Source organism: Pithys albifrons, chromosome 9 (assembly GCF_047495875.1).
Source record: "Pithys albifrons albifrons isolate INPA30051 chromosome 9, PitAlb_v1, whole genome shotgun sequence".
Lineage (NCBI taxonomy): Eukaryota > Metazoa > Chordata > Aves > Passeriformes > Thamnophilidae > Pithys > Pithys albifrons.
In genome coordinates this window covers 23,258,529-23,270,963 of record NC_092466.1, presented here as the reverse complement: position 1 = coordinate 23,270,963, position 12,435 = coordinate 23,258,529, and positions in this window count along the sequence as shown.

The window sequence follows — 12,435 nt, the reverse complement described above, 5'->3', positions numbered from 1 at the left end:
ACCCTTCCTCAAACTTCTATGCCACAGGAACAGCATAACTGATGTACGAGACATCTTCTTAGCTGATACCCACTGGGTGCACTCTGGCATACTGCAGAGATGGTGTGAATAGCACATTTTCACCTCAAGTCCACCATCCAAGTGCTCAAAGCATATGATAAACCAACAGCAGATATCATAGCACCTGTAAGACTTAGGCCAAAAGGTGTGAGGTGACAACCATTAAAAACATGCAGGAGTACATCTCATAGTTTCAGGATAAGGAAAGATGCCTGGGTACATATTACACTCATGCTCAGAGTTCAGCTCATTTCAGTCTTTTGCCCTGGTGATAAACTGGAAGGAGATCAGCTGAGAGGATAACAGCAAACTGATACAGATAAGCAGCCTGAATATTTTAACAGCTAGTTAGTTATTCCTGGGATGCCCAGAACCATTTAAGATACCTTTATTTGTCTATACCACTCCACAGAAAATACAGAGGAAAGGAAGGTGGTAAAATATTACTTTGTTTTGAGTAGCATTTTTTGTGCATTTCATTTAAATACTTTTTAGCATTAAATAGTAAAACAATGCAGTTAAAATCACATTTATCAGAAATGTATTAAATCTAAATCTAGATTACACAGATTCTGCTGTGGGCCTTTTCAGCTAGGGAGGGGTTTGGCGGGGGGAGGGGGGGGGGGGTATTTTTTTTTAATTTTTTTGGTTGGCAGGTAGCTTTTAGTTTTGTTGGCATTTTTGGTTTTGTGGGGTGGGGGGAGCATTACAAGTGCAAAAGGAAAAACAAAGAACAGTGGGGAAAAACAAAAATGCTAGAATTTAGCTACAGTACAAATAGAACAGAAAGAACAAGTCTCTTTGTACCTCACATAAAGGTATAGTAACAGACCTTTTCACACAAGCCTGTTTCCCTCCGGTGTACTTTTTAGGAGAGAAGCCTTCTGAAGGAAAACTGTGCCAGACCTGTCTCACGGGTCTTCAGAGGTGAGTACAGACCAGGTGGGTCCACTGCTCTGGGAAAGGAGCCTGAGGATTGCATGACATTGCAAGGATATTGCCTTGCCCATCAGTGGTCAGCAGACATTGCTTCTCCTCTTTCTTTCCTTCCTTTTATTTTATTGCTATATTGCCATTTTTTATTGTACTCGCAGAGGAACAAGGAAGACGGAACACTGCAAATATTCTAATTTTTACCTAGCTAAGATTATCCCTGGATGACTTTGGCTGTCTTCTCCCAGAACAGATGCTGGGAATAATATTGATACTTTACAACATTAAAGTTTCTTTGTATTAGCTACCTTCAAAAGGCCTCAACACTAACTCTACTCTAAATCAAGCTTTGATGTGCTATGGATTGCTACATTTGAATTACGCATTCCCCAGTAATACTGTGCTATTGTTTAGGTGAACAATTATGTGTAGATTCATCCCAGTGCAGACTCAGTCATGTACAGACAGCTAACCCTGAATAGGTCTCTGCAAGCATAATTATCTACTCTGATTAGGATATGGATTTTATACTTCCATTTTTTAAGTCCCGAAAATACAAACTGAAGATTTAAAGACAAAGGTAATTGAGTAAGAGAAGAATGATCACTACACCTTTCAACACCCTGTATATAAAAGAGGCATCATCCCAATGTACAAAAGGAGTTTAATTCTACAGTTATTAGACATCACTAAATTTTCAGCCAAATGCTTTTAAGTGCAACACTGTAAGAAGGTTTTATTATGAAAGGAATGCCCTGCAAAAATCTGTGAAAGTATCTGGAGGTTCCAGAACTTGCCCAGAACTACAGATAAAAGTATCTGTAATGGTATTGCTCTATTTGCCATTACTGATGCTATTTGGTACCCTGCTAACAGGTTGTTGTCTTTCAGGTCTCTCATCCTGATAATAAAATACAATTCCTAACATTTACCCAGTGATGTAACTGATGTTAAATTTTACAAGCATGAAGTGTAATTTAGGGTGAAAGCAAGTGTTATCAGAGAGGCACTCCACTACAAAGACCAAAGTGGAATTTCTAGGGCAGAAAATACATCAAGAATATTAGGGGGTCAGTTCTACAGAATGACTTTACAATCCCTAACTTATATCATGTGTCATGAGGCTTAGTTTATTAGTGTGTGTAAAGACTTCAGGATGATTTAAAATTAAAGATTACTAAGAAGCAAGTGGAACACAGCTAGCACATCTCAGGTATATATTCCTAGAGATGTTCAAGATGATCCACCTTGCAAAAAAGCAGACTTTCCAACAGGTCTAAGTAAAGCCTGAGTTGCTAGGGATACACTAATCCCAGGAATTACAAATCAGCAACACAAGGAAAAATAACAATTTATGATCCTTTTGAGTGCAATAACAGTAATAATATAAACTATTATAATTATAATAACATAAAAAATAACATACAGCAACAAGGTAAAACAATCTCACAATACTAGAACATATATTTAATAGTTTGTTCTAGAGGTGCAAAAGTTACATCCAAGCTGCCATCCTCACAGAAAGTAAGACAAACTGGAAAATAGCAAAATAAATGTCATATTTCTGTTGTCCAGTACAATTATTTCCATGTTAGCTATTTTAAAATTATCCTTGGTTTCAATACTGCTTAATGGTTGGGCATGGGAAGCAATCCCAAAGAGAAATCTTCTAAAATTCAACACAAGACAGTCATTTTCAGGACAAGTAGGTACCAAAGGTGTTTAGTTTTACATTATTTGTAAGTGCAGTTCTACGTCCAAACTTCATGCTGGGAATGGAGGATACCAAAAGATGTAGAAAATTGCTGCTGCCTTTTTTTTTTTTTGGTTAGGCAGAATCAATGTAAAGGAGAAATGAGAGTGAAGTATTAATAGGAAGCTTGTAAACGAGACATTTACCACCTGAAATCTCTATCCCCTCTCTGATAATCCAATACCACAGGGGAATGCAAATCCTGAAGTGAGATGCTTCTGCAAATACTAGAAGGAATTCAAAACACTTGCTCTTTAGTAGCCTGATGGGATGCAACCCCCACTGTGTATGTGGTATTCCTGAGCTGTGGCTGCTGCACATGTGCCCTGAGCAGTATTCGCATGCCCAGCAGTAACAAATATCAGATGTAAGGCTCAATTATAAAACTTCAAAATAGAGCATGCTATTTGCCCTCCAGAATGTTAGTCATATTTTTGGGTTTTACTCAGAAAACTGCACAAGTCACAGTCAAATCTGGCTTCCACTTCTATGTATGAGTCTATGCAGAATTTTTATCAGAGGGCCTGCACACACACTGGATCTCTACATAAAGTCCATACTAACTGTTTCTAACATGGAGTCACTGCAAGTTGTAGGAAGTCAAGGAGCTGATTCTGCTTCCAATTATAAACATCCAAACCCCACTGTCTCTAGAGCACCAGTTCATCTCAAGCTTTATTTATGAGAGCACATGTCAGTTGGGTAAGCAAAGTGTTTACTTTTGTATGGTAAACAGATCAGATTATAAAAGTACAAAGCATGACATATTTGCTGAGCATATGCCTTTTTTAATTCAATCCCATTCCTCCAGAAGCATTTCCACCATACTCCAGCAAAACAAAGACCAACAGCAAAATTTAACAGGAGGGGTGGAGAAGAAGTTTTCCTAGCTGAAGAAGATATGTCACCTCAAGCAGAGCAAGTGCAATAACCAGCTGAAGTGATTTCAGAATCCAGTTACTTAGAGAAAACTTTTCAGAGGCTGACACTATTTCCAAAGTGATGAAGAATCATCCTCACAAGGGTATTTAGAAAGTGTTCAGACTGCACATCCTTGGAGTTTGTATCCATAATTTATTATGGTATTACAGCAATTTAGCATAAAATAACACAAAACACTATAATTTGTTTTAATATTTCCCTTTTCAGAAATACTGGAGGAATGAAATTAAATGATTCCAGTTTTCTGATGTTTACAATACACTATAAAGCACTGAAGTGCTACTCGGTTTCAAAACAAGTGATGCACACCATTCCTGAGGAATGGGACTATGCTGTCACATGACTGTGCTAGCACAGTCTGAAATGAAAATATAAGTCCAGAATAACCAGACGCAGAATATAAGTTTGGGGAAGTCTTTCACCTGCTGCAGTTCTGGCACTTAAAAGAAATTGTTTTGTTACTGAAGGCTTTGGCAATGCCATCTCACTGACAAAAGTCAAATTATCTTATCCAATATTTGACTGGGTAATCGATTATCCTAGCCTGAAAAGGTCTGAATTACTACCCCCACATTGTTTTTGCTTTTATCTTCACTTCTAAAATTGAAATCCAGGAGCTCTTCAGAGAAGAGGATTTTATTCTGACAGATAAAAGGAACATGATGTTTCCCTGTCAGGGTTGGTGGATTAAAGACAGGATAACATTAGGAAGAATCTCTGCACATAGAGCAACCCACCAAGACAGAAATCTGCATCCTTACATCATTGCCAAGGAAAACTATGGTGACACATCACTATGAAAAATCAAATATTGATGGAAAATGCATTTCTTGTCTTCAAAATAAAAGTCATCTAAAATCAGAGAGGGGAGATGCTTTATCGTGGTATCGCAAAGCCCATGTACACATGCTCACATACAGGTACATAGAAGGCATTGTTCTAGTGCATTTAGCCCCAGTCTGCTGTGTAAATTTTACCACACAAATACACATATTTTGGAAAAAAACCCAACCAAATGGTTACAACATACCAAACAGGTAAGCAGTCCCTTGCAAGTCAGCATCAGGTGAAAGGTTCCGTCTTCCATCACAAGACTGCGGCATTTTGTGTAATGACTTACAAGGTATTTCAAAGGTTGACATATTTTATATTCCAAATTAGGACCTGCTAAAACTTGCTATGCAAAATGGGGTTCTGATCTCAGAATTACTAATTTGTTTCTTAATACACAGTTACTCTGATTTCTCCCCTGGTACAGTAGGCAGCCAGAAAGTAATTACAAGGGTGGCTTACATTTGTGATCTTACTCTGTTCTTCTGTGGGGGGCATTTAATCTTACAGGGAAGAGATGCAAAGCACTGTAATTATTGATGAGTGAAGGGGTAGCAACTGTGCTGTCTGAAAGCCCCAGATTCCTTTAACAAACTACACTTGGGGTTTCTTCCCTCTTCTTTTTCCTGGAGTACTTTCTGAACCATCACTTCAAAGGCTGTTGTTTAGTTTATATTGTAAACATAATTTTCTCCTGCCCTCAGGATACCGTCAATCTAAGGAAAGATACACCAGTGTGCTGTTGTCAGAGACACAGATGGTTGGAATCTGCATGTTGATTTCACTGAGTAGTTTTATTGTGAGATAAAGTAACCTACCACAGAAGGAACTACATCTAAATGAGAAAACAAAAAGCAATCCTTCCTGTGCAGGTACAGGCACCTGATATTCAAGAGTAATAATCTTAAATCTCAAGAAGCATTTTCCTTCAGTGGATCCATCTGGAATGGGAGCACTCATAAAAAGTATCAATTCAATGCCAGAGCTGCAGAAATCTTACGGAGATGCCATATATGAAAGGCTACGCAGGATTTTAGAAGAATCACAGAGCTGCTGTTTGGTCTACAAATTTTTTTTCTGGCAATAGCAGTAAGACACTTAAAAAGAAAAGGTGCAGAGGTGGGGTTAAGTACAAGCTAAAGTCTACAGCATCACAGAGGAGTGAAGAGACATACAATATGCATCTCCTTATACCAGCTGCCCTTCCTACAGGAGGGCATCTTTAAACCCCTCCCTCCTCCTACACAACAGGATCTTTGTCCTTTTTATAGCATTAGTAACTTCACTAAACAGTTATTTCTCCTGGGTTTGGTAACTCTGGAATACAAATGAAAGGCAGAGGGAAAGACAAGGAAGTATGACCTAGGAGAAAGGCGTAAGAGTGAGCCAAGAGTGATATGTAGAATGAAACTAAGAAGCAGCAGAGAACAGGGGAATCCAAATGATACACATCCAGTACACATCTACAGCAATTCCACATGACCATAATTAAGCCTTAAAGAAAGAATACTTGAGAGAGACACTGGTAGAAGAACTAAAGGCTGCCAATAGGAAATGTATCTTCAGCACTTGAAAGAACTGAACAGAAAGGTCAAGTCAATGTTACAAGGATACACAAGCATGGCCACTCTCCCTTTTCCTCTGAGGAGACAAATGAGCAAGGAAGATGGATTTCCCTGGTAAAGCAAATGCTGTAGAAGTGTTAAATATAGAAGTCATAAAAAGACAAGTTATAGAGGGAGAGTGCCTGCAAGCACATACCAAGAAGCAACATGATATTACATTTGTAGGACATGGGAGATGCCCTACAGAAGGGACTCTGGAAGGGAAACATGAATGACTAATATAGCTAATCCTTAATTTAACTCAGTGACTTAATGAGGGGAAGAGAAATGACAGAGCAGGGAAAAACACCAGCACAAAAAAGAATGGCTCAAATCCCTTACAAAGGAAGAGTATTAACTTAGCAGGAAGCTAAATACCATCCATGCTGGACACAGAACTTCACAACTGTTGCTCCTACTTCCAATTATTATACAAAGCATCTCTTTACCTTAGCAGTCCCACAACACCAGCTGACTTGTCATAGACGTGATCCATTCATCTATTCCATATGAAGTTATATAGTGAACAAAACATCTTTGGCCAAGTGGCATCACAAAGAACAGTAGACCACAAACAGTGGAACTGAATGGGAAACAGAAATAATTATATTAAAAACACAATGTGTAGATAAATAATGCACTCTATAAAACATACAATTGTTGTGACTAGACACAGGCACAGATGTGAGACACACAAAGAAGGGCCAGAACTTCTACTGCAAAAGTTGAATACTTTATACTCTAAGGATAATACTTTAATATTTTTACTGTCATATTTAGACAACTCAAATCACAGCCAGCTAGAGGGGCTCCAGCACTCCACCATGCCAGCGGGACAGCTGGCCAACTGCAGTCAATCAACAAATGCACTTTTTGAATTTATGAGCTGCAAACTTTTGGTCCAGGCTCATCTGGCCACACAAACCCACATCTCAGACCAAGTCTGAGCCCTGCCTCCCTGATATCTAGAAGGGAATCCCTGAAAAAGTGCTTGAAAATCCCCACTTGAGCAAAGCCACAATCCAAGCAGATCTTTAGACAGAAAAATAGCAAAAGATAAATACTTATCTAAGTTTCTTAAAAAAGCTGTGACCTAGTAGGAATGGTCTGAGACTCTAATCGGCTAAGTCCAGCTAGACACAAAATAATAACAGGTTTGTCTGGAATACCCACTGAATAAAAGCCTATTCATAATCATGGTCAGTCATACTTTCCTGACATAGTATTGCCTTATGCTCCAAGTCACTCATTTAGATCCACATCAGTTACTCTGCTGGTATGCCCTAAATACCAATTGGAAACCATCAGATACAGAATCTCTAACAATTATGCCCTGTCATCATAACAAATAATCTTTCTTAGTTTGCATAGCATGTTTGTAGTAAAATACTTTCTGGAGAAGAGACGTTTGGGGGTGGAATGAAAACTGTCATACTGCTATTTATAATGACAAAAAGCTAACACAAATTAATCCCTCCAAACAAATAAAAACAAAACCACCTGAAACCACAAAATAAGACAAGGAAAATCAAAAGCAAGTGTATATATGGCTTCAGAAAGAATATAATTCAGAAAGAGATTACAGGAAATAAACAAATGAGGAAGATAAGGATACTTTGGATTTGTCACATTTTATGTCAGAGCCACAGGATATCTGTGGACAATGCTCCATGTCATACTATGTGATACTTTGCACAGAAAAGTCAAATGTCAAACATCAAATCTATGGCAGGATTGCTTCTCCATTTCTCATTTTACCCTCAAATCGGTTAAACCAAACTTTGAAACCTTAATATATCAGATACAAAATTTACAGAAAGTTCAGTATAATCTCAGAAATACTTAAATCATAAATCAACAAGAGACAGTCTTAAAAGCAATGAAGAGATATTATAAAGCTTTCTGCATGTTTGCATCCTTACCCTGAAATACTCACAATCAATTTCTATATGAACTGCCTGTCAGTGCAGAGACTCAACTATATAGTAAATTATTTTATAATGACATGGATAATTTCTCCTATGTATATATTGATTTTGGTAGACAAACTGCACTTTAGTTGTATATGTGTATACCTGAATTGTATACAAGAAAATCAGTTTTGGTAATCGAGTCAGTAACAGAGTTGCAGCACATGGAAACTGCTTATCACACTTGTCAAAATTTGCTGGGAGGTGACAATGGTCTATTTACTTTCCAGTTTGCCCTGGGAAGCAGTTATCTGTAAATCAGTAGAGCACTTTTGGCTTCCATAGTTCTTGCTGATTTACAGCTAACACCTTTACACAACATGAAAAAAAATCCAAAACCCAGAGCAAGGCTCATGAGACCATTATTTAGGTTTCTATATCAGCACTTGGAGACAGGACGCACGAGTTTTACAGCTACTTCTACAAATTGAATTATACCATATTGCATGCTCACCCCTACACACTGTATAAAATGGGGTATTATAGTGGAAAAATGACACTTTATAATTGTAAACAGATTGTAATGCCGTAATAACAGCACATGAAGGAAACTATTAAGATAAAGGAGCCTCTTTCCTCACACAGCTCATCTACTTTGTAGTACATGTAGGACAGGCTCCATAAGCCAAGGCAACATCCTGCAAGGGAAGTTCCACGTGAAGGGCAAGGATCAGTGCAGGCGGCAGTTACTGCTGCTGCTCCTGGTGCCCTGTGGTGTTGGAGTAGAACCAGGGCTGCAGAAGGCCCAAGTGCCAAAGCTGCTTTAACTATACGTCAGTATTGTTTGGATGTTTGCAGCTGAGGGAAGGAAGATGGCAATTTTCAAATATCCTTTTTATTTCTGAAATGGGGGAAAAAAATAAAACCCCATTTTGCCAGCTAATAAATTTTCTCCCCAATAAACTCTGACCGTTGCCTGCAAAAATTCACACATTAGTGCAAACATAAAAAAAGCATCAACAAGTAAAAGAAAAACCTCTGTTGGTGCAAGCTTGCACTAAGTCCATTATACAAAACAGCTGCAGATATGCTCATTCTAGAGCAATATTTGAAAATTGAAAAATATCAATACAGAGGAGATATTTCACACTGAAGCCCTTCCACATCCAAATACTCTTAGATTTCCCTGTTCTAGCATAAACCTGCCAAGTCTTTTAAGACTTTTCCTTTCTCACAATAAAATTTATTTTCAAAACTATGTTACAATGAAAATTGCACTGCATAAGGAGCACTATTCTTGGTGACATTAAGCAAATTGTATGAAGAAGAGATAAAATCTTGAAAGGTCCAAGTTTTACAACTAACTCAAAACTGTAGCAGATGAAATAGCAGTCAATAGGGCTTTTGGTTTCATTTATGACAGAGGGAAATTTATTCTTTTGATTTGGACATGTTTAAAGGAGAAAATTAGATTCCTTTTTACATCTTGCCCACTCCACTATTTGACAGCAATCTACTGGACTCTAGGAAATGAATCATCTGCTCTTTTGAAAGATTGGCAGAAGTGACAGCAGGTAGCAAACCAGACAAATCCTAAACTACTGTAAAATATACTGTTCCATTGATTTTATTACACTTAAATGGACAGAATAACTCATCCTATGCAGTTGCTCAGTAGAGTCCAGAGTACATACTCTCCTGGAAGTGGTCCACACTAAACACAGGCCTCACTAAAAAGCATCAAGATCTCTACATTGTTCCTGAGGGTTAATGGAAATGAGCAACCAGCACTTAACATGCTTCTCATATTTTTGCAGCTAAAATGTCAATTGTGCCCTTTAAATCAGTAAAAAGTAAACTTGTTAAGCAACCTGAGCTGAAATAAATATTGAAATGATTTACATGAAAGCTGTTCCAGGTACAAATTTGTGAATAAATGGGGGCTGTTTAAAAGAAAAAAACCTTTCTGTTTTCTTCAGTCATGGCCACATGCTATCAAGACGTGATGAAGGTGCATTGTAGTTGGCTGTCTCCAAGCAAATTACAGTAGGTGCTTATAGGGTCTTACAGCTGACATATAACTCCATCAATCACATTTGTTTTCATCATAAATTACTAGATGCTTTATGGTTCACCATACTTCACACATTCCTGCTTCCCCTTTCTAGAATTTCTTCAGTAATAGAATATACATGAGAAATAAAAAAGTTTAATCTATATTAGTTTAAATGCATAGCTTGTCAAATTAAGTTTTCACCACATTTGACATTGAAGTTGGTAATTATTTCTGAATGTCGTGTTTCAGAGACCAACCCTGTGACAGTTCTATGGAGATTGTGTTTCTACATCTTGACCACATGCATGCTCTCTCTTTAAAAGCAGGAATATCATGTCCTTTTAAAAGACACGTCTCTTTCTCTCTTAACCTTCTTTCCCTCACATTTTTTAATTCAGATATTTGATCCCTCAGTTTTGTGGAGACAAATTGTCTTTTGACTTTGAGGAGCAAAACCTTAAGAATAAGGACAAAAGCACAGGGTGAAACACATGCACATCCTGAGTCTGACAACCACATTCTGCAATTGAACTCTACTATGAAGCACAGAGATGTGTTTTAAGTGAAGAAGGGGTTCAGGGAGAAGAGAAATCATCACATCTATAAAGCTCTTGGGCATTACTTTCCTTTCACCCTGAGCACAAAGACCTGAAAGAGCTACTTATACAATAGCCCTGTGGTTAAGGCACTCACTGGGGATGTTAGAGCCCAGGGTTCAAACCCACTCAAACCTTACTCCCAGGAGACTGTTCTGCCTGCCAGGCTGTGGAAGAATCTAAAGTGGGATCATACCTCCTCCTGAAAGTATATTAGTGTGGAGGCAGAGACACGGGAGTTGGCAAGAAAACAAAGCATGTTACGGGCTACTCTCCATGGCACACATCTGAGGGGGAAAGGAGAGGGTAAAACATCAGCATAAACTAAAACAGTTGATAAAAACCACAAAGATTTGACTCCTGCAAATAAAAGACCTAGATCCTGATGCACACTTTATTACAGGACACTTACCAAAATCTGCCTAAATTCAGTACACACAGAACTGTGTCCAGACCCAAAAAAGTAAAAAATTCAAAGTTAATATATCTCAAAAAAAACCCCAAACAAACAAAATGTTTCTGTAATTGAAGGTATATTACAAATGCATAATTCAAGCTGAAGGACAAGTGGATAATACAGGCAGGGCTGCAAATTATTGAATATGTTGTGAAGGATGCTCTCAGAAACACCAAATACACCAAGAGAGGTATTAGTTCAGTATAATCCCCATTAGAAGTTATCATCCCTCTGCTACAAGGCCACGCTGCAGCTTTTGTGATAACTGTGTTAGCCAAGCAGGCTGAAGGTCACCAGTAAGAATGATCCTAGTACAATATTCAGATTTAATATTGCAAAATTAACATTCTTAAAAGCTAAGCAAGATAAGCTGATTACAGTAAATGGCATTCCCTCTTGCACATCTGTAGAAAGAATGAGAGGGAATCACACCAGAAAAAGGAAGAAATGATTTACAGAAGCAAACACTGGCTGGCTGGAAAGAAGATCAGAAATACACGTGAACTATTTTCTGCAATGGCACAGTCTTCTTTCGATTTAAAGCTCCCTTTTGTGTCAAGCTGGGAAGAAAAGGTCCACAAGGTATCAATACATCAGCATTTCATTCTCTTCATGACCTTGGAAAGGTGAGCCCATCTACCCAACTAGGCAATTTCCCCTCTCCCCTCGCATTTCCCAAGAGGTAGCTGTTGGGATAATCACCTCCTTCAAGATCCCAGAGACTCAGAAAACACAAATAATGCATAGGCCAGCAGTTCAGCACTCTCCTTCAATTACCAATATACGTAAGTCAAGAGAAGCAGGTAATAAAATATCCACTTTAAGGCAGACTTTAAGAGGCAGAAAAAACAAACCACACATACACCCTCCTCTCCCCCACGACATAAAAGTACAAATTCGTTCTCCCCCCACCTTCTTCAAAACAACATCTAGCAAGGAAAACTTTCTAAAAGGAGCAAAACATATATTCCTCCTTAGACTCTCCTGTATCAGAAGGGAAATTTATCATTCTGTGTGCCTCTGCAATATTTTCTGCTTCAGCCTATATGCTTTCAAATTTCCATCCAAACATAAAAGCAAAGCATCGATGAAAAGAAAATTGATGTGCCAACAAGCAAGAGCTCTTGCAGTGATTACAACCAAACAGCAATTGGCATGAACAGAGCCAACATTTAACACCATTTTAAGATATAATTAAAAAGGAGAGCTGTTCAGAAAGGGCTCTTTACTATAAAATATGGCAGATACACACTACAAATGTTCCACCACCTTCTTCCCATACACTGTAAGCCT